The 22520-nt window shown below is 41.8% G+C and overlaps 1 protein-coding gene across 1 annotated transcript in view; it reads left to right on the plus strand.

Annotated features, from left to right (window-relative positions):
* The first annotated feature begins 367 nt into the window (after window positions 1-367).
* The window catches only part of CPVL (carboxypeptidase vitellogenic like), a 131033-nt gene continuing 108880 nt past the window's right edge, over window positions 368-22520 (plus strand). The window contains exon 1 of the mRNA XM_046019973.1: window positions 368-465. The gene's annotated coding sequence lies outside the window, so the exon portion shown is untranslated. The remainder of the gene's footprint in view (window positions 466-22520) is intronic.

Below are 22520 nucleotides of genomic sequence, written 5' to 3' on the forward strand. Positions count from 1 at the left end.
ATGAATACAAGTGGGCTTTCTAAACAGTGACAGGAAAAACACCACTCGGTTTCCAGATGCAAACACCCGGGTTGTGAGCACCCTCATTGCAAGCACCCACAGGGTGGGGCGGGGGAGGGGGAGAAGATTTTTAAATATGATGTTTAAATTCCGATAACAGCAGAGGGAGGGAAATCAAAACACGCAAAGAAACCCACCAGAGCTGCGCCCGCAGCCGACATTTCTCCCTTTACTTTTTCAGTATTCCCCTCTGGGGTGCCTGCTTCTTCCAGGTCGGAGGGTGCCTGCGCGCGGCCGGGTCGCGGGGACTGGAGGTGGGGACCTACCTCTGACTCCAAAGGTCTAGGTCACGTGGGCCGCGGAGAGGCGCGCTCAGAAGCCGGCGTCGGGCAGAGTAGTCGGGAGGGGTCGGGCTGCCGCACTTCTCGCCGCCTGCGCCACGGCTGCGCGGATCTGCGGGCTCTGGTGAGTGCGACGCGGCGCGCGGGGTCCTGCCTCGCGGTTGTCCTGGGACGCCTGCAGCGCCGGGCGGGTGTCTGCGGAGCCCTGTGCACAAGGAGGGAGCTAGCGCTTGGCCGGCTGGGAGTTTCCAGGTTGGGAACCGGGGAGGCTTGGCGCTAGGCTCTAGGTGCGCCAGGCCCAGGGAACGTTCCCGGAGGCTCCTGGCACGGTCCGAGGCAGTCGCACCGGGGCTTATGGCACGCCAGGAAATCTCTCGGTTCAGGGTTTTCCCCGGGGTGCGCGAAGCCTTGGGGTACCCCCTTTACTCTTGATGCCTGGTGTGGACACACCCCCTGCCTCCCTCAACACGTCTTTGGGATGTTTTGATTTTGTGGGTGCTGTGGAAGAGGGGAAGCGGGAAATGCCTTCGAGTTGAGCACCCCACAGAAGAATTGTCCTGATAGAGAGAAAGCAAGCACAGAAGAGAGACCTGGAATATAGGACTAGGGGAAAACGGGGACACAGGATAGCTGGAAGCAGCTCCCTGCCAAGCGAATTCAGCCCTTACAGGGAAGTTCCTAGGAGTCAGTGGGACCCTTAGAGACAAATGGAAGCACTCAGTACCTTTTGGGGCAGCTTGGTCTCACAGGAAAAAATAGGCTTTGGTGTATTTATGGATTCAAATCCCAGCAATGCATTTTGCTAGTTGGTGACTTTGAGTACATTTTTTTAGGTTTGCTAAGCCCCAGTCTCCCTATTTTAAAGACACTTATATTTTCTCCTCCTCTTAAATGGACAACTAACTTTTTACTATTTTTGGTGTGAGATGAGTAAAAACAGAGATGGAGGGAAGAAAAAAAATCCAACTAGGATGAATTTTGCTAATTTGAACTGTAGCTTTTAAGAAAGTTGTTCAAAATGGGAATTTTTACATTTTTGGAAAAGGTAGATCACACTGGCTTTGTTGGTGTATGAGAGTCTGTACAGTTGTCAAGATCCTTAGGTCGACTGGGCTTTCTAGATTTGTGCTCCAGGCCACTCTAAGTCCAGTGGTAACTCTTTACAGTGTAATACAAGTGTTCCTAGCAGGAAGCTGTTTCATTCTTTTTTTTGGTGGGGGGAGGGAGTTGGGTTTTTTGGGAGGACATACGTGGTCTCACAAAATATATGACTCTAGCTTATAAACCAATTTTTAATGGGGTTCTTCTAGACTGATTTTGGAGCCTGAGAAATAAGTGGGTTTTGACTGACAGGTGATTTAAGTAACTTAGAAGAGTGTTAAGCAAGTCCACAGGACTTGCCAGTTCACAACCCTTGAGAAAATAACAAGAAGCAAACGACATGGCCGTATTTTGTTGATGACTTTGTTTTTGTTTTAGAAAGCATATGATGTGTCAGAGGAAAGACTGAGTGTTGACTACAATATTGGTATGCACTGAAGTAAGATGAGAAGAGCTTAATTACTGCCTCAGATAACATCAGATACCCATTTATTAGCACTGAAATTCCCAAGGTAAATAGGTAATGACCCATTAATAGGAAGTATAGTTCATTTTAAAGAGCAAATGGGATTATTTCAGGTTAGCATTCCCAGGGATTTAATACTGTGGGGTTTTCGTGGGCTGAACTAAGAACATTTAAAGAATGGAAATATGTAAGTTTCTCATAATTTGAAAGGTACCTTTTGAAGAATGATTCATGAATATCTACATAGATTTGAGAGAGAATAAGCTGGACAGAATGCTAAGAACTGTACCTTGGCCAAAAATAGGAACGGAGTTTAAACTTATTCTGATATTTGCAAGTTCCAAGATTTAAGCAGCAATGGACTTGGTTCACAGCACAGTGATCAGGTACTTTCATCATAAAACCCAACTACTAAGCATAAATGAACTGAAACTACAGTATTGACATTTCTCTCCTTCGGAGATATTACAGGAATAGCCTTGTACATGAAACCATATGTTTTTCTTTTATTGCTTTAAACCAGAACCTGGGAAGTTAGATGGGAAGAGGAGGGGATAACTTTAGGTCCTTTGATCAGTTGGCCTGATAGAGCAAATTCTTAGCATCTTATCTTTCCAAATCCTTGGGAATTACTTAATCTTTTCTACATATTCTGATTCTAATTAGTGGTTCATTTTAAACTGTTAGGGTTATTTACAGGTCAAAATATTTATGTAGGCATCCGGGGCTAGCCCTTTCTCCTTTCTCCTTTGAGACTCCGTATCCCATTACTTACCTTTCAGAAAGACCACTAGACATATCTTGGTGTAACTATATGGTTCTTTGGGGGAGTAGGTAACCCAGCTCCCAAGAGATCGAGTTTCCTTTTTCTTTCTCTGCAATCTGATCTATTCACAGTTCAACCTTTACTTTGTCCCAGATAATTTGCAAAGTCTCCCAATTTAGCTCTCAGATGTCAGATCCTCTCAACTCTAGCCTAACACTGATGCTGGAATGAGCGTTCTAAAGCACAAGACACTTCCCTCCTTAAATGCCTTCAGTGCCTCCTGGCTGCAACCAGGATGAAGTATAAACTTCTTTTTTTTTTTTTTTTTGGCCTGGATTCTGTTTCTTTTTCTTTTTTTTTATTGTCTTATGTTAGTCACCATACAGTACAGCATTGGTTTTTGATGTAGTGTTCCATCACTGATCTCCCCAACCCTCTCCCTTCTAAAAAGCTCAGTTTGTTTCATGGAGTCCATGGTCTCTCATGGTTCATCTCCCATTCCAGTTTCTCCCACTTCATTTTTCCCTTCCTTCTCCTAATGTCCTTTGTGCTATTACTTATGTTCTGCAAATAAGTGAAACCATATGATAATTGACTTTATCTGTTTGACTTATGTCACTCAGCATAATCTCCTCCAGTCCCATCCATGTTGATGCAGAAGTTGGGTATTCATCCTTTCTGAAGGCTGAGTAATATTCTATCATGTATATGGACCACATCTTCTTTATCCATTTGTCTGTTAAAGGGCATCTCAGCTCTTACTACAGTTTGGCTATTGTGGACATGGCTGCTGTGAACATTGGAGTGCATATGGCCCTTCTTTTCATTACATCTATATCTTTGGGGTAAATATCCAGTAGTGAAATTGCTGGGTCACAGGGTAGCTCTATTTTTAATTTTTTGAGGAACCTCCACAGTTTTCCAAAGTGGTTGCACCAATTTGCATTCCCACCAATAGGGTAAGAGTGTTTCCCTTTCTCCACAACTTCTCCAACATGTGTTGTTTCTTGCCTTGTCAATTTTTGCCATTCTAACTGGTGTAAGGTGGTATCTCAGTGTGATTTTGATTTAAATCTCCCTGATGGCTCATGATGATGAACACTTTTTCATGTGTCTGTTAGTCATTTGTATGTCTTTTTTGGAGAAGTGTCTGTTCATGTCTTCTGCCCATTTTTTGACTTGATTATCTGTTTTTTGGGTGTTGTGTTTGAGAAGTTCTTTATAGATCTTAGATATCAACCCTTTGTCTGTAGTGTCATTTGTGAATCTTCTCCCATTCCGTGGGTTGCGTCTTTGTTTTGTTGACTGTTTTCTTTGCTGAGCAGAAGTTTTTTATGTTGATAAAGTCCCAAAAGTTCATTTTCACTTTTGTTTCCCTTGCCTTTGGAGACATGTCTTGAAAGAAGTTGCTGTGGCTGATGTTGAAGAGGTTACTGCCTATGTTCTCCTCTAGGATTTTGATGGATTCCTATCTCACATTGTGTTCTTTCATCCATTTAGAGTTTATCTTTGTGTATGGTGTAAGAGAATGGTCCAGTTCCATTCTTCTGTACATAGCTGTCCAATTTTCCCAGCACCGTTCATTGCAGAGACTGTCTTTTTTCCTTTGGATATTTTTTCCTGCTTTGTTGAAGATTAGTTGACCATAGAGTTGAGGGTCCATATCTGGGCTCTCTATTCTGTCTCATTGGTTTATGTGTCCGTTTTTGTGCCAGTACCATGCTGTCTTGGTGATCATAGCTTTGTAATATACCTTGAAATCAAGCAATATGATGCCCCCAGATTTGTTTTTCTTTTTCAACATATCTTTGGTGATTCAGAGTCTTTTCTGCTTCATACAAATTTTAAGATTGTTTGTTCTAGAATTTTGAAAAATGCCATGAGTAATTTGACTGGGATGGCGTTGAAAGTATAGATTGCTCTGGGCAGTATAGACATTTTAACAATGTTTATTCTTCCAATCCATGGGCATGGAATGTTTTTCCATCTTTTTGTGTCTTCTTCAATTTCTTTCATGAGTGTTTTGTAGTTCCTGAAGTACAGATCCTTTACCTCTTTGGTTAGGTTTATTCCAAGGTATCTTATGGTTTCTGGTGCTGTTGTAAATGGAATCAATTCTTTAATTTCTCTTTCCACAGTTTCATTGTTAGTGTATAAGAAAGTAACTGATTCTGTGCATTGATTTTTTATCCTGCCACATTATTGAATTACTGTATGAGTTCTAGTAATTTGGGGATGGAGACTTGGGTGAGCATGTCACCTGCAAAGAGAGTGAGTTTGATGACTTCTTTGCCAATTTGAATACATTTTATTTCTTTTTGCTGTCTGATTGCTATTGCTAGGACTTCTAGTACTATGTAAAACAGTAGTGGTGAGAGTGGAAATCCTTGTCATGTTCCTGATCTCAGTGGGAAGCTCTCAGCTTTCCTCCACTGAGAATGATATCTGCTGTGGGTTTTTCATAGATGGATTTTATGAAGTTGAGAAATATTCCTTCTATCCCTATACTCTGAAGAGGTTTAATCAGAAAATTATTTTGTAAATGCTTTTTCTGCATCAGTTGAGAGGGCCATGTGGTTCTTGGCTCTTCTCTTATTTATGTGTCTATTACATTGATTGATTTGCGAATGTCGAACCACCCTTGCATCCCAGGGATAAATCCCACCTGGTCCTGCTGTATAATCCTTTTAATGTACTGTTGGATCCTGATAGCTAGAATCTTGTTGAGAATTTGACATCTGTATTCATCAGGGATATTGGTCTGAAATTCTTCTTTTTGATGAGTTCTTTGGCTAGTTTTGGGATCAAGGTAATGCTGGCCTCATAGAATGAGTCTGGAAGTTTTTCTTCTCTTTCTATTTTTTGAAACAGCTTTGGGAGAATGGGTATTATTTCTTCTCTGAATATGTGGTAGAATTCCTCAGGGAATCCATCAGACCCTGGACTCTTGTTTTTTGGGAGGTTCTTGATCATTGCTTCAATCTTGTTATTCAGGTTGTCAATTTCTTCCTGTTTCAGTCTTGGAAGTTTATAGGTTTCCAAGAATGCATCTATTTCTTCCAGGTTGCTTAATTTATTGTCATAGAGCTGTTGATAATAACTTCTGATAATTGTATTTATTTCCTTGGTGTTAGTCATCATCTCTCCCCTTGCATTCACAATGTTATTAATTTGGGTCCTTTCTCTTTTCTTTTGGATAAGTCTGACCATGGTTTATTGATCTTATTCTTTCAAAGAACCAGTTTCCAGTTTTGTTAAAGTGTTCTGCTGTATTTCTGGTTTCTAATTCATTGATCTCTGCTCTAATCTTAATTATTTCCCTTCTCATGCATGGGTTAGGCTTACTTTGTTGTTGATTCTCCAGATTTTTAAGGTGCAAAGACAGCTTGTGTATTCGAGATTTTTTTCTTTTTCTTTTTCTTTTCTTTTTTTTTTTTTTGAGTGAGGCTTGGATGGCTATGTATTTCCCCCTTAGGACTGCCTTTGCCATATCCCTTAGGTTTTGGATCGATATGTCTTCGTTCTCATTGGTTTACATGAATTAACTAAGTTCTTCTTTGATTTCTTGATTGACCCATACATTCTTGAGTGGGATGGTCTTTAGCTTCCAAATGTTTGCATTTCTTCCAAACTTTTTCTTGTGATTGAGTTCCAGTTTCAAAGCATTGTGGTCAGAGAATATGCAGGGAATAATCTCAGTCTTTTAGTACAGTTGAGACCCAATTTGTGATCCAGTATGTGGTCTATTCTGGAGAAAGTTTCCATCTACACTTGAGAAGAATGTGTTTTCTGTTGTTTTAGGGTGGAATGTTCTGTATATATCTATGAGGTCCATCTGGTCCATGCGTTATTCAAAGCTCTTGGTTCTTTGTTGATTTTCTGCTTAGTTGATCTGTTTATTGCTGAGAGTGGAGTGTTAAGGTCTCCTACAATTAATGTATTATTATCGATATGTCTCTTTATTTTGATCAACAGTTGGTTTTTGTAGTTGGCTGCTCCCATGTTGGGAGCATAGATATTTACAACTGTTAGATCTTCTTGTTGGATAGACCCTTTAAGAATGATATAGTGTCCTTCTGTACTTGACTACAGTCTTTAGCTTAATATCTAATTTATCTGATATGAGAATTCCTGCCCCAGCTTTCTTTTGAGGTTCGCTGGCAGGAAAGATTGTTCTCCATCCTTTCATTTCCAGTCTGGATGTATCTTCAGGTTCAAAATGAGTCTCTTTTAGATAGCATTTTGTGGGTCCTGTCTTTTTATCCAATCTGCAACCCTGTGCCATTTTATGGGAGCATTTAGGCTGTTTACGTTGAGAGTGATTACTGATAGATAAGATTTTATTGTCATCATGTTGCCTGTGAAGTCTTTGTTTCTATGGATTATCTCTGTACATCTCTGTTCTGTATCACTCTTGGGGTCTTTCTCCTTCTACAGAACCTGCCCCCCTTAATATTTCTTGCAGGGCCGGCTTACTGGTCACATATTGTTTAAGTCTCTGCCGGTCCTGGAAGCTTCTTACCTCTCCATCTATTCTGAATGACAGCCTTGCTTGATAAAGAATTCTTGGCTGCATATTCTTCTTATTTAGTGCCCTGAATATGATTTTCCAGCCCTTTCTGTCTTGCCACATCTCTGTAGACAGGTCTGACATTATTCTGATGGTCCTTTCTCTGTACATAAGGAATATCTTCCCCCAACTGCCCTTAAAATGGTTTCCTTGGTTCTAAGATTTGCAAGTTTTACTATTACATGCCTGGGCATTGATCTGCCCTCATTGATCTTGAGGGATGTCCTCTCTGCCTTTAGGACACAATTGCTTGTTTCATTCCCCAGATTGGGGAAGTTCTTGGCTAAGATTTGTTCAAATATATCTTCTAGTCCTCTCTATCTCCCCACCTCCTCAGGGATCCCAGTAATTCTGACGTTGGAATGTTTCATGGCATCATTTATTTCTCTAATTCTGTTTTCATAGATTTTAAGCTGTTTGTTCCAGGCTTCCCCCTGCTTCTTCTTTTCTATCAGTTTTTCTTCAAGATCAATAATCATTCTTCTGACTCATTTCCCCTAACTGTTAAGGAGTATCTAGACTAGATTGTGTCTCATTGATAGCATTTTTAAGTTCTGCCAAATCTTCTTTCACTTCTGCCCTTAACGAATCTATGTTGCCATTAATCGTTTTCCCCAGCCTGACTATTGTCTTCATAACTGCTGCTCTGAAGTCTATTTCTGACATCTTGCTTATATCCATATCCATTAGAACTGCTGGAGAGGCCATTGTCTCTGGGTCTTTTCTTTGTTGGGAATTCCTCCTCCTTGTCATTCTGTTAAGTTGTGGTTGAGGGAATGTACAGCTAAAAATAGTAACCACTATTCAGGCAAGTTCAGTGCACCCTGGGAAGTTTCAGAGCAATCAGAAGTCACCACCAAAAAGAAAAAAAAAAAAAAAAAAAAAAAAAACAGCTAAAATGGGTCCCAAGAGTAAAATTTATAAAGTACAAAAACAAAAACACCAACAAAAAAAGAAAAATAAATAAAAAAGTGGGGTGAGGAGGTGGCGGGAAATTGGTTACAGTCCCTCCATGTGGGTGAGGAAGGGTATTTCAGTCCTTCCTGGGTGTATCTTGTTATCTTTGTTTGAGAACTCAACTTTCCAGAGACAGAAGGAAATTAAAACTGGTATATATATATAAAGGTAGTATTGAGTAGGGGAAAAAGGACTACATTGAAGCTTATATCTATATATATAAAGAAAAGGAAAAAAAATATATGTATGAAAAAGTTACTATGGAATATGTTGTGTTAAATATCTAGTTGGAATGATAAGTAGGTTAAAAAAAAAAAAAAGAACCAAGAATCATGAGAAAGAATTTTTAAAAAGAGAGAGAGAAAAGTTCTATCCAAGAAATATACAGGCTGTGAGTCAAAACCAGGAGCTTAATATACTGTTTTCCTCTGGTGTTTGGGTTTTGCAGTTTTATGGGGACCCTGGGGTTGTTGTCCTCTATTCTTTTGGCTTGTCTTCTGCGGGAGGGGCCTGCCACTTGTTTTTCAGTCGATACTGCTTGGGCGGAGTTGCCTGTCTTCTATCAAAGGGCTGGACTCTGTGGAAACTGGTTTTGGGCTTTTGTTCTCTGGAGGCTTTTGTTCTCTGCCAGCTTTTCTCGACTCTTTGGAGGGTCAGAGCAAAGTAAACTGTCCACACCCAGACCTCTGCCTCAGAGAGAAGCCACAGACCACTCCTCTCTGAATCTTCCAGAACACAGACTACCCCCTTCAAGCTCCAATGAACAGCGCAGCCTCCTACAGGCTGTGTGTGACCCTAGCAACCCTCTCAGTGGTTGGCTGAGGTCCTCGCTTGTTTCTGTACCTTTGTGCCACCAAACCCCAAGCAATACAGGTCCAGGCAAGCCTGATCCCAGTGGCCGCCGTTCCCAGGACCATGGGCACCAGTGCAAGCCTGGTCCTCTCAGGCACAGGGGGCCATTGGCTTCAGCCTTCCGGGACCATGGGCTTAGGTCTGTGCCTACAGCCGCCTGGTCCCAGCAATTGTCCCTTAAGCCCCTTGTTTTGTTTGAGTGCTGTTATCAGTCCCTTCCTGTCTTGCAGCCACCAGTCTCCAAGCTATTGCTGGTGTACAAGTGCAGAGCACTTTCACATTGGAGTATTACTTTCTAATGGCTGGCATCTGGAGGCTCCCCAACCCCCTTCTGTTTATCCTCCCTGTCTGTGCACTCCCACTTCCGTTTTTTGTACCTCTCGACTGATGATCCTCTGCCCCCGTAGAGATCCAGACATGTATAATCTTGTATCTCAGGCAGATTTCATGGGGTTCAGAGTGCTTTGGTAGATCTCCAGCTCAGTTCAGGGGAGCGGTTGAAATAGAGTCCCTACTCTTACACCATCTTGCCCCCCTCCCATGTATAAACTTCCTGCCGTGAACTGCAGTGTCCTCCATGTGATTCCAACATAACTGCCCAGACCAAAGTCACATGACCCCCTCAAGAACAGTGCTCCTGCCAAATCAAGCTCTTCCTTGTTCCCTAAATTCACTCTGCCTTTTTTGTCTTTACAGGTAGGCATAGCTGTAGGCAGAGAGTAGTTGCTAAATCAATACCAGTTGAATGATAATAGAATTTCAGTAGGGGTATTATATACACTGTAAAATTTTTCACCTTTTCTGACAAATTTGAAAATTTTCATAATCAATGTTGTACCTTCAGAAATTGTGGCAGAGTCTTGCTTTTTTATCACAGAATAATAGATAGAGCCCTCAGCTGCCCTCTAGGTTTACCTTTATTTTCTCTTCTCTCTCAATTTTGTGGTCCGTCTAACTTCTCTTTATTTATAATGATGCAAAATTAATTTTATTCGCTTACCTGCAGCAAAGGAGGACATATACCCAAGGGACTGGGGGACATAGGACAAGACCTCTGAAAGGTTTGGCCTCATGCTGAGTGAGACAAAGGAGGGATCAGGAAGTAGGGGTGGGGGATGTGGTGTTCAAGGCAATTCAGCAACTATCACAGCAGTCTTGGTTCACGGGGTGGGAGCAACAAAGTAGGACTGGGGACACATCGCTAAGAAAGCAGGAACTACCCAGAACAAAGGATTGTCAGTCATTTGGCAGCTGCAGTGTGGCCTTCGGCATGTAGAAATGTTGTCACTGTTCTGTTGGGAACATTGCTATGTGATTACCAGAAGGGCTGATTTTCAGTTTCTCAGATTTCTTTACTCCTCCCTTCATATACTCGAGTGCTTGCACGTGCTCACACATACACACATGCATACCCATTAATGCACTAATGCTAGTTAAAAGCATGGCGAAATCGAGTAGTAGTGATGTGGGAAACAAAGGCAGAAGAAAAATTATTAAATTTGCTTGTCATCTATAGTCTATTGACGCGTCCTTGAAACAGTCAAAGTGAAATTCCTCCAGGGACTCAGCTGCCTCGGAGTTAATACTTTGCTAAGGGCAAAAGGCATTCTTAGTCCCCCAGGATCCTGTAAGTCTACTTTAACATATAAAAATTCCTCTGGGAATTTGCTTTATCTCTACCATCCCATGGCCCCCTCACCCTGGCCCCAAGGTACATGTTGGCAGTCATTCCCCAAGCATATGACCCACGGATACACATCTGAAGGGTCTCATGACTCAGGTTTTATTAGACAGTAATAAATGACCTTTCCCCAACAATAGCTAGTCCCTCCAAGGTCTTGGAATCCTTGCTTCCAAAATTCATTAGAGATTTTTATTATCCCTAACCCCCTCCCAACTTGAAAGTATATAATGGGTCACTCATCATGACCCCGGGGCAGCTCTTTCTGCCCACATGTCCTGTACCTGTGCTTTAATAAAATCACCTTTTGCACCAAAGATGTCTCAAGAATTCTTCCTTGGCTGTCAGCTTCAAACCCTAACATCTTTTCCTACATCGGTGGGAGTTCTTAGTTAATGATACCACTATCTGCCCCAGCCCTGTAAGTCAGATCTGGGAATCATCCTAGGTTCTGTTCTATTTCAGCATATAACATCTCATCATTCACAAGGTCCTGTTAATTTTACCTTCACATTATTTTTGAAGTCTGCCCTATCCACACCTTTACTATTGCCTTTACCTGGTTTAGGCTCCTTCGTCTTAGTTCTGTGTTACTGTAAACTCTATTAACTGGTGTCTGTGCCTTCTCTCTTTTCATTTAAATCCATCCTCACACTATGGCCATAATATTCTTTACAAAATGCAGAGCCCTCAGTAATTTCTTCACTAGAGGATAAAGGTTCTGAACAGCTTCCAGGCTCTCTGCAGTCTGCCATCTATTGACTTCTCCCGCTCCATTCTGCCTTTTATCCACTTCCTACTTTATGCTGATATCTTGCCTGTGCATTGGTTATCTGTTGCCATGCAACAGAGTTTGAAAAGGTCTAAAACCCCTGGCCCAAGAAAATAGGAAAGGCAACAGCAAATGAGTGTGGGGAAATTCATCTAACTAGGAGTTAAGGTCAGGGTCATGAATGGCTTAGATATATGATAAGTCATGATAAGGACCTGGATTAGGACATGGGAGTAGTGCTAAGGAGCAGAGGGCAAATTTGAAAGACAACTAAGAGATTCAGTTAGTGATTGATTGGCCTAGGGAAGGCTGCAAGGAGAGAGATAAATCAAGAAAATGCAGGGTTTCTAGCTTCAGTGTTTTGGTGTTTTTTTTTAAGATTTTATGTATTTATTTGACAGAGAGAGATCACAAGTAGGCAGAGAGGCAGGCAGAGAGAGAGGAGGAAGCAGGCTCCCCGCTGAGCAGAGAACCCCATGCAGGGCTCCATCCCGGAACCCCCGGATCATGACCTGAGCCGAAGGCAGAGGCTTTAACCCACTGAGCCACCCAGGCGCCCCTTCTAGCTTCAGTGTTTTGAAACTCTTTCTCCTTTCCTTTTCTTTCCCATTTTTAATTTTTTTTTAATTTTTAAAGATCTAACTGGTCAAGTGATTTCAAGTGATTATCAAGTGATTTCTGAATTGGATCAGCATTCCATCTAGCAAGTAGAAGGGAATCTCTGAGGCTCCATTAAAAAAAAAAAAGGAAGGTTTTTATAGGAGGGTGGAGCAAGAAAGTTATTAGTGAAAGAAAATAATTGTTCATCTTTCTCTTAGGGGGAAAAGCAAAGAGTCTTATCATGCAGATGACCTCATCTTCCCAGGGAGAGGGTGGAGAGGACCCCTGTGGCAGACTCCCTGGTACCCATCAGAAAATTCCTGACTGACTAATGAAGACTATATTTCTGGGAAAGGTTGAATCTGCAGTTAGACTATGCATTAAACCCTAGTTTGGGGACTTGGCCTAAGTGATGTCATTTTCGGCCTGTGGTTTTCTTTTTTAAAATTCCCACTCTTTTTTTTTTTTTTTTAAGATTTTTTTTTTTTTAAAGATTTTATTTATTTATTTGACAGAGAGAGAGGTCACAAGTAGGCAGAGAGGCAGGCAGAGAGAGAGGAGGAAGCAGGCTCCCTGCAGAGCAGAGAGCCCGATGCGGGGCTCGATCCCAGGACCCTGAGATCATGACCTGAGCCGAAGGCAGTGGCTTAATCCACTGAGCCACCCAGGCGCCCCATTTTTTTAAGATTTTTATTTGTTTATTTATTTGACAGACAGACCACAAGTAGGCAGAGAGGCAGGCAGAGAGAGAGGAAGCAGGCTCCCCGCCGAGCAGAGATCCCAATGCGGGGCTTAATCCCAGGACTCTGAGATCATGACCTGAGCGGAAGGCAGAGGCTTTAACTCACTGAGCCACCCAAGCGCCCCAAATTCCCACCCTTTGTTCAGACTCTCAGCTTAACTGAGAGATATGGTTAAAATATAGGCAATTTGAGAATTGAGAATATTTGAGAATATTTCTAACAAAGACAGAAAATAGAGAAATAGGAACATGTTTAGGGAAGAAGATACTAAGTTGGGTGTTTGGGTTCTTCTTGATTACTTTTGATTTTTGTCAACATAATTCACATATGTAGGTGAAAAATTCAAATCGTATTACACTTCTCATCATAAAAAATTTTAGTGTCTTCACCATCACTCCCACCCTTCCCTTATCTGTAAGGTTTCCTCTGACTCTTGTCTGTTTCTTCTGTTACCTAACTCCAACTTTCTAAGTAATCTGCATAGTCTGTTTCTTGACTTACTGGTTTAAGAGTTGTGTATTTTCCTCAATTTGAGATATTTCCTATGGACTTCCTATTAATCAAGGTGGGAATTTAGCACTCTTACCTGATGTCCCAACTTGCCTGTCCCCCATCCTGTTCAAATGGCTATCGAATATCTGGTTGTTGCTAAATCAGTGTCTGATGCTTACTTTATTATGCAAGTATGACTCACTGCTGAGCCGAGTAATATACTCTGCATTGCCTTCCTGTACAGCTTTATGTTCTCCATAGAGAGAACAACTTCCTCTTTTCGGATTGCTTAGTTTTATGTGACATTATCAGGACTTCTTCCGAAGCTGTGAACAGAACTGTACTATCCTTACAGATACGATTTTTTACAAAAACCTGTGTGGTAAATGTATTTTTTATTTTCTTGAGGATCTTTGCTCTGTCTTACTGCTCCGACCCACACTGGTGGCTCTCCAGGCAGAGCGGTCATCTTGGATTTCTCTTCTGCATTAGTTCCCCTAGTCATGAAATTTTTATCTTTCCCTTTCTTGGTTTTCATCATGGTTTTGGTGGAAAATATCTACCAGTAGCTTCCTGAGCTGTGTAGTGTAAGAATTAGTTTGTTAGAAACCTTACAAGATTCCCTTAATTTATCCTCACACTTGTTTGAAAGTTCAGCTGAGCACATAATTCTAATTTGAAAATTATTTTCCTCTTGGTATTTTGAAGCATGTTTTCCCAGCATCTCTTAGCTGCTATTGAAAAGTTTAATGTCATCTTGGTTCTTGAAACTCTTTTGTGATATCTCTCTTTCTCTCTCTGGAAAGTTAATGACGTCTCTTTATTTCTGGAAACTCTTCTGTGTCATTTCATTCCTTGATCTGGGAACTTGGTGGTCCCTTTAAATCTGGGAGTCATGTCTATACCTCTGCTAAATGTTTTTGTATTATCGCTTTGATAATTTCCTCTCTTGCATTGTACCTCTCTTCTCTTTCTAGAACCCCCATTAGTTGGATGTTGGTCTTCCAGAACCAATCTCTTAATTATCTTATCTTTTTTCTATCTATCTCTATATATTTTTTAAGCCTTTTTTTCTTTTAGTTTTATTTTCTAGGAGATTTATGTGTCTTTATTGTCCCACCCTTTTATCAAAATCTTAAAATTGCTCCCACCTTATTTTTAGTTCTCAGGAACAAGTTCTTGTCCTTCATTATCTTTTTTTTTAAAATATTTTATTTATTTGATAGAGAGAGATATCACAAGTAGGCAGAGAGGCAGGCAGAGAGAGAGGGAAGAAGCAGGCTCCCTGCTGAGCAGAGAGCCCAATGCCGGGCTCCATCCCAGGACCCTGAGATCATGACCTGAGCTGAAGGCAGAGGCTTTAACCTACTGAGCCACCCAGGCGCCCCATGTCCTTCATTATCTTTTAAGAATGAAGTATTCTGTGGTTAAATGAATGTAATATCTTCTCTTACCTCCCTAAAGATATATCTGCTATATATGTATATACACCATATATATATATGTGTGTGTGTGTGTGTGTGTGTGTGTGTATATATATGGTTTTTGAAGAATTATTCCACACCTTGTATTTTTGTTTCTTCTGATTTTTTTTCAAGTAATTTCTTTTGCTTTTTCTTCCAAATTAAAGGCTTTCTTCCAATGTCCAGCACTTCTTTGACTCTAGTTTTATATTCAGTGTGAGAAACCAAGTTGCTGGTTGGAAGCTCCATTGTCTTGAAAGGATTTGCCAGCAGTTTCCTGGCTCCCTAGTTGTTGATCAGTGGGTTCCAAGGTACTTCGCAAGTAATATTCACAAGGACAAGTAAGTCTGTATAGGACTCTTCTTTCAGTGGATTCAAGTATTCCAGAGAAAAGTCCTTCATTCTCCTGCATGGGTGAGAGATAGAGGCGGAGAGGGCTGTCAGCTTTCTTAGAGCTGAGTGTTGGAGGGACCAGAGGCAATCAGTATGTAGAATTTCTTCCCCAAATTTTCCTATATTTCATATTCTCAAGTCTAGAGTTTCAATGGCTTAATTTTTCAAAGAATAAATTTTCTGCAGAAGGAGTCTGTTCCTCTGCAAGGGTCAGGAGGGTTCTGAGGCTCTACCCTGTGTTACAGACTCTCATCTGTCCCTCTGGTTTTGTGCCATGCTGTCCCTTGCCCCCCGCAGTGTCCCGGACTTACGATTGGCCTGTCTGTGATTTTGTGACATGAATGAGCTTGTTTCTCATTGATATTCTGCTTTTATTCTTTGCAAACTACCTGTTCACTTTTCATCTAACAGTAACAACAAAATTTTGATCTGCCATATTTGCTGTTTTCTTTGGCCGTGGGATTTATTAGCATGGTTTTGTGAGGGAACAGAAATAAACAAATGTGTTCAATTCACTGTGTTTTAGCAAAAGGATTAGGTTCCGTGTGGACCAGTTGAGTTTCATATATCCATGGGGCATGGGATGAAGGTATTCAGCAGGCAGCTGGGTAGAAGAGCCTGCGGCTTCGGAGAAGAGTGGTTATTTGAATGGTGTCCCATGGAAATTCATCTTAGAGTGATGGGACCACCCTGGAAAGAATGTGTGGAGAGAGATAAGCTGTGGACCAAGGTTAGACTCCTGGGAAACCCTTTAAGGGGAAGGCAGGAGAAAAGGTAGCCATGAAAGAAAGCATTCTAGAAGATCCACGAAAGCACAGATTACAGAAGGCAAAGCATTGGTAAATTTACCAAAGCGGTAATGTCAACATGTCAGAGAAGGCAATTAAGACAAAGACCTTTGAATTTGGGAATTTGGAGATCATTAGTGATTGGGGCAAGATGGTATGGACAGAAGTGAGAATGCAGCAAGAAAGAGAATGAAAAGAGTTTGTTTTGTTAGCTTTGTTTTGTTTTGCTTTCAGAAACTTCAGAGGTAATTGTAGGTGATGTTTCCATTCCATGGCAGAAGAACCAGATCAATAAGTCTGTGGGCTCCTCTTGGATACGATGCATACTTGATTTTAAAATACTTACGAGGGGGCACCTGAGTGGCTCAGTGGGTTAGGCCTCTGCCTTCGGCTCAGGTCATGGTCCCAGGGTCTGCTTGGCGGGGAGCCTGCTTCCCCCTCTCTCTCTGCCTGCCTCTCTGGCTACTTATGATCTCTCTCTGTCAAATAAATAAATTAAATCTTTACAAAAAAAAAATACTTAACTAGGGGTTTCGGTTCCACATTTATTTGTTCTTGTTAAGTAGTCCATGAATTTGTTGCCCTCTGGTTACCTGTGCGAAGGTATTTGGGATGGTCTGATTTTTTTTTTTTTTAATATTTCCTTTATTTATTTGAGAGAGAAAGAGCACAAGTGGTGGGGAGGTGTGGAGGGAGAAGCAGGCTCCCTGCTGACCGGAAACCTGACACGGGGCTCCATTCCAGGACCCTGGGATCATGACCTGAGCTGGAGGCAGACGCTTAACTGGTTGAGCCATCCAGGCACCCCTGAGACAGTTAGATTTTTAAAGATCATTTCTTGTGATCAACTCTTATAGCTTTCCAGGGCTTGTGTGGGCAAGTCAGACCGTATGGGACTTCAAATTCAATATTTGAATATTCAAATTCTGAATATGTGTGTGAAGCTGATTCTGTTAAGGATGCCTTTCCTAATTACATATATGATGAAATGTTTGCAGGATAATAGAGACAGTGAGGTGCAGTGGGAAAAAATTCCAGCCTGTTACACTCAGAGTAAACCCCAAGTTCTATTCTACTGGGAGAATAGAATAAAATAGGGAGCCCCCCAGAATAGCAAACTCCTTTCCTTCCCCTGATTTCTGGAGAAATTGAGAAGACCAGGAGCAAGGCAGGTGGAGAGTGAAATGCTATCTGTATTCCTGAGACAAGCTGGGTTAGGCTGATACTCTTAGTTCTGGGCAAATGAATCTCCTGCGACTGAAGCCCAGCGTTGGGCAGATTTCCCCAGTCGTGTACAGGCCCAGACCGGGTAAAGAGAGGAGAGCATTGCTCCATGTACAGAGCCTAGCATGCCCATGTTTATCCATCAGATAAACCTTTCCACCTCTCGCCCCAGCCTCCTGGGAGTGAGCAACAGGGTGGCCAGAGGCCAGCCTCACTGTGGATGGAAACATCAGGGCTGGGGACAAGGGATTCCTCCAAATCACATGTTGACTTTCAACACCCAGAATGATCTGACACCTGGCCCCACCCACTCAGTACCACATTCCCCCTTACTTGCTGGACTCCAGCCACACTAGTTTCCACCCTCTTTGCCTCCTGTGATAGGGCCTTTGTGATCACAGTTTTCCAGCTAGGAGCTCTCTTCTCCCTGGAATCAAATGGAAGTCCCTCATATCCTTCAGAGCTGCTCCCACGTCACTTTCTCAGAGGGACCCTCCCTAACCATCCCGTTGTAAAATAACATCACTCCTCGACCCATCACTCTGAACCCCTTTACCCTGCTTTCATTTTCTTAATAGCTCTCATCGGGCTCTTTCCCACTGTAAGGTAAACTTCATGAAGGCAGACACTTTGTGTGTTTGGTTCTCTCTGCCTACACTGGAGTCTAGCACGTAGTAGGAGCTGAAGATACATAATTTGAGCTGCATGGGACCACTTACATGCAGATTTTTTTTTTTTTTTTACAAATGCAGTATAATACTGTAAATGTATTTTTTCTTCCTTATGATTTTCTTTTTTTTTAAGATTTTATTTATTTATTTGACAGAGAGAGATCACAAGTAGATAGAGAGGCAGGCAGAGAGAAAGAGAGGGAAGCAGGCTCCCTGCTGAGCAGAGAACCCGATGCGGGACTCGGTCCCAGGACCCCGAGATCATGACCTGAGCCGAAGGCAGTGGCTTAACCCATTGAGCCACCCAGGCGCCCCTCCTTATGATTTTCTTAATAATATTTTCATTTCTGGGGTGCCTGGATGGCTCAGTGGGTTAAAGCCTCTACCTTTGGCTCAGGTCATGATCCCGGAGTCCTGGGATCGAGCCCCACATTGGGCTCTCTGCTCCATGGGGAGCCTGCTTCCTCCTCTCTCTCTGCCTGCCTCTCTGCCTACTTGTGATCTCTGTCTGTCAAATAAATAAATAAAATCTTCAAAAAAATAATATTTTCGGGGCGCCTGGGTGGCTCAGTGGTTAAGCCGCTGCCTTCGGCTCAGGTCATGATCTCAGGGTCCTGGGATCCAGCCCCGCATCGGGCTCTCTGCTCAGCAGGGAGCCTGCTTCCTTCCCCTCTCTCTGCCTGCCTCTCTGCCTACTTGTGATCTCTCTCTGTCAAATAAATTTAAAAAAAAAAATTTCTTTTTTCCAGCTTCCTTTATTGTAAGAATACAATGTATAATTCATATGACATACAAAATATGTTACTTGTCAGTCAACAGTAGGTTATTAGTCGTTAAATGTGAGGGGAGTCTTACTTTTCAGCTGTACAGGGGGTCACATTCCTGGTCTTCATGTTGTTAAAGGGTCAGCCTGTTTATTGAATTGAGTGGATGGTCTAGTGAACTTGGAGTGTGCCCCAGCTCTGTTCTGTCAGCATGGGCCCCTGTTGAAGAGCCACTAACTACTCTGAAGACCAGATGAGACAACTCCCTTAGTTGAGTCTAGTAATTTGCTTATTAAGAGATAAGCAAATTACTAGACTCAACTAAGGGAGTATTAATAATATGTAATGTGTAATACATAATAATATTTCTGTTTTGGAATCAGGGAGGAGTTTCTTGTCACCTCAGGGAGTAATATTTAAGATGACATTGCAGAATTTCCCAGAATCATCCTCATATAAAATATTCTCATCCCTAGTGCCCAGTCTTACCCTTGTATTTGTCATACTGTTTATCTTAATTTTTTATTTGATGAATTTAGTTACAGTAGATAGGAAAAAGGAGGCTGAGTCTAAAAAGAATTGGGCTAATTTATATCAGAAAAATAAAGAATTTCTCACTGGAAGATAGTGCTTTTGCTGTGAATCCTAAAGGACTGAGGGCTTTAGCCACCCCTAAAGAATCATTTTCAAAACTGAAGGACGTACACTAGAAATCCATTATGAAGCATTCTCCAGGCATGTGATTTTCACTGTGTTGTATATAAACATGTCCTTAAATCACTTGCAATTTTAGCACCTATAAATGCCAAGATAAGCCAGTTTACCCAGAATTCTGTTTTTGTCAAAAGTTAGATGGAGGCAGATTTTCTTATGTTATGTCATTTACACCATGATATATTGTGAAATACATGGTCTTCAGAATCATCTAGATCTGGCTTCAAATTCCAACTTTACTGTTTATAGTAGTTAAGTGGGGGCTTGAGAAAATTAACCCAGGACTAGAGAAATTGTTCAACCTGGGACTTAGTGTCCTCATCTGGGTATGTCTTATGTAAACCTCTGGATTCAGGAGCTCTCTAAGAATAGTGTCACAGTCAGATAAACACATGTTGCCCATTAACAGATGAAAGAAAGGCTCTGAGATGTTCTGGAACCAGGAAGCCCGTTTAAGTTTATTTTTCCAAATTTTTCCAAACTTTGGTCCCCTTAAAATCCATTAATATTGGGGCACGTGGGTGGCTCAGTGGGCTAAAAGCCTCTGCCGTTAGCTCAGTCATGATCTCAGGGTCCTGGGATCTCTGCTCAGTGGGGAGCCTGCTTCCCCCTCTCTGCCTGCTGCTCTGTCTACTTGTGATCTCTCTCTTCGTGTGTCAAATAAATAAATAAATAATCTTAAAAAAAATCCATAAATATCTTACTGAGCTAATATTTCACAAAGGGTCCTGTGAGAGATCCTGGCTTATAATAATGCCAAACATACCTCGATAAGAAATCAGTTTAGCTTCTCTTTCCCATTTGTTTGTTGATGGTTCAACCCCCTCCATCCTGACTCCTTCCAGAGTTTTCCCAACCTCCAGTTGGATATTGGTCCCACTATCCATGTCTTAGTTCCTAGGGCTACTATAAAAAGGACCACAAACAGGGTGGTGGGGGTGGGCTTAAAACGTCAGAATTTATTATCTCAAATAGAGATCCAAAATCAGTGTGTTGGCAGGGCCATGTTCCCTCTGAAACCTGTAGGAGGGGAGAGGAAGCAGAGAATCCTTCCTTGACTCTTCTTGTTTCTGGTGTTTGCCATAATCCTTGGGGATTCCTGGCTGTTAGATGCACCACTCCAGTCTCTGCCCCCCAGTGTTACATGGCCATCTTCTCTGACTTTGCATGGCACTCTCCTTTCTGTGTTTCTTTGCTAAACACCAGTTACATTGCCTTAAAGTCTCAACCTCATCCTCGATGACCTCATTCTGATTTAACTGATGACATCTACAAAGACATTATTTCCAAATAAGGTCACAGTCTGAGGTACTGGGGGTTAGCGCTTCAACATTTCTTTTGGGGGCACACAATTCAATGCATAACAATCCATGAAGTTGCTCTGGACAAAAAAACAAAACAAAACAAAAAACAAAAACAAACCAACCAACCTTAGGAGTCATCCTTACTTCTTTTCCTTCCCTCAGCCATTATAGCTAGTCTATTAATAAATACCAGTAGGCTTGCCTACATAACGGAGCTCACCCTTCTCACCACTCCCCCGATACCCCCTGGCTCCAGCCTCTGCCATCTCTCCCAGAATATTACATCAGCCTCCTAATTGGCCTCCTGGTTCCAGCCATATTCTCCCATAGTCCACTTGTTAGATGGCAGCCGGAGTGATCATTTCCCATTTCACAATTCTGAGTAGACTGTATTATTCCCTAATGCTAATGAATATGAATAGAGCTAAAATTCTACCTATTTTGTCCCTGACCACCCTCTGAATTCATCATGTGCCTGCCACTTCCTTCCTCATTCACTGTGCTCCCATCAACCAACAACAAATAAAACTTAGTTGCACCTCAGGGCCTTTGCATTGTTTCTTCGAGGAGGGCTCTACCCAGAGATGTTTCCAGACCCTACATGAAGTGTTAGCCCAGCAGGAAGGGCCCAGGATATACATGTTCCTCCACCATGTTTTGTTGAATAAATAAAGGCCACAGAGTGCATGACATAAAATTTTTAGATATTACACAATAATGAGAAGGCTTTCCTGATCAAAACCTGTTGGTTTAGGACGGCGCCTGGGTGTCTCAGTCAGTTCTGCATCTGCCTTCAGCTCAGGTCAGGATCCCAGGGTGCTGGGGAGCCTGTTTCTTCTCTGCCTCTCCCCCGACTCGTGCTTTCTCTCTCGCTCACTCTCTCTCTCTCTCTCAAATTGAAAAAAAAAAAAAAAAAACTTTAAGAAAAATTGTTGGTTTAAGAAATACTGGGCTAAAGTTTTAACAGATTGATTTACAGCAGAACTTCTTAGCAACACAATAATTTAATTCTGTAGGGATATAATATATTTCCAAATTTACCTGAATAAGGAGGAGGGACTCTGGCCCACATTTTGGGAGATGCTGGTATTGGGACTATAGAATAGTCTTAGAATTGGCATTAACTCTTTGCTTTACCACTTATTAGTGGTGCGGACTTGGGCCAATAACTTAAATTCCCTGAGGATCAGCTTCAAATCCCTAAAGTGGGATGATAACACTATCTGCCCCAGAAAGGTCAGAAATAAAAATATAAAGCAATTAGCACATTTCCTTGAATATAGAGAATGTTCAGTGATTGGTAGCTATTACTGATGAGGCCTCATAAGGATGTCTTTTTGTTTCAAAGCCGTTACTAACATTTTGGGACATGTCTACTTCTAACTTCCCACCCCCATTCAAATTTTCCTTTTCTCTGGAGTGAGACTTTGAGATAAAGTCAGATGATATTATTCCTCCTCTTTCTGATTCTTTTCATCCTCTACCTGCCACATATCTCCCTTTCCTATGAGTCCAAAAATACGATGGCAGAGATGGGAATGACTGAGTCATTAGCAAGATTAGACACCCTTGTCTGATGCCAGAGGGGTGGTCTGGGAGAAGGAGATGGGCATGTTCTCAATGCCCCCTCAGCAGAAGGTTTATCACCTCCCACCTGGTATGTCTGGTACTGGGTCTTTCTTGGGGAAAGAGCGCTTCGAACATCAATTTGAGAAATTAAAATGATGTCTTAAGGAAAATGAGTAGTGGATTCCTCAGAATAAAGGCTTATTTAGATAAAGGCTTGTTTATCCAAATGAACAAATAAAACACTGGTTTGGAATCTTTTAGCAAAACAGCTAGAATTGGTATTTAGTAG

This window comes from Meles meles, chromosome 10, assembly GCF_922984935.1.
Source record: "Meles meles chromosome 10, mMelMel3.1 paternal haplotype, whole genome shotgun sequence".
In the NCBI taxonomy this organism is placed as follows: Eukaryota; Metazoa; Chordata; class Mammalia; order Carnivora; family Mustelidae; genus Meles; species Meles meles.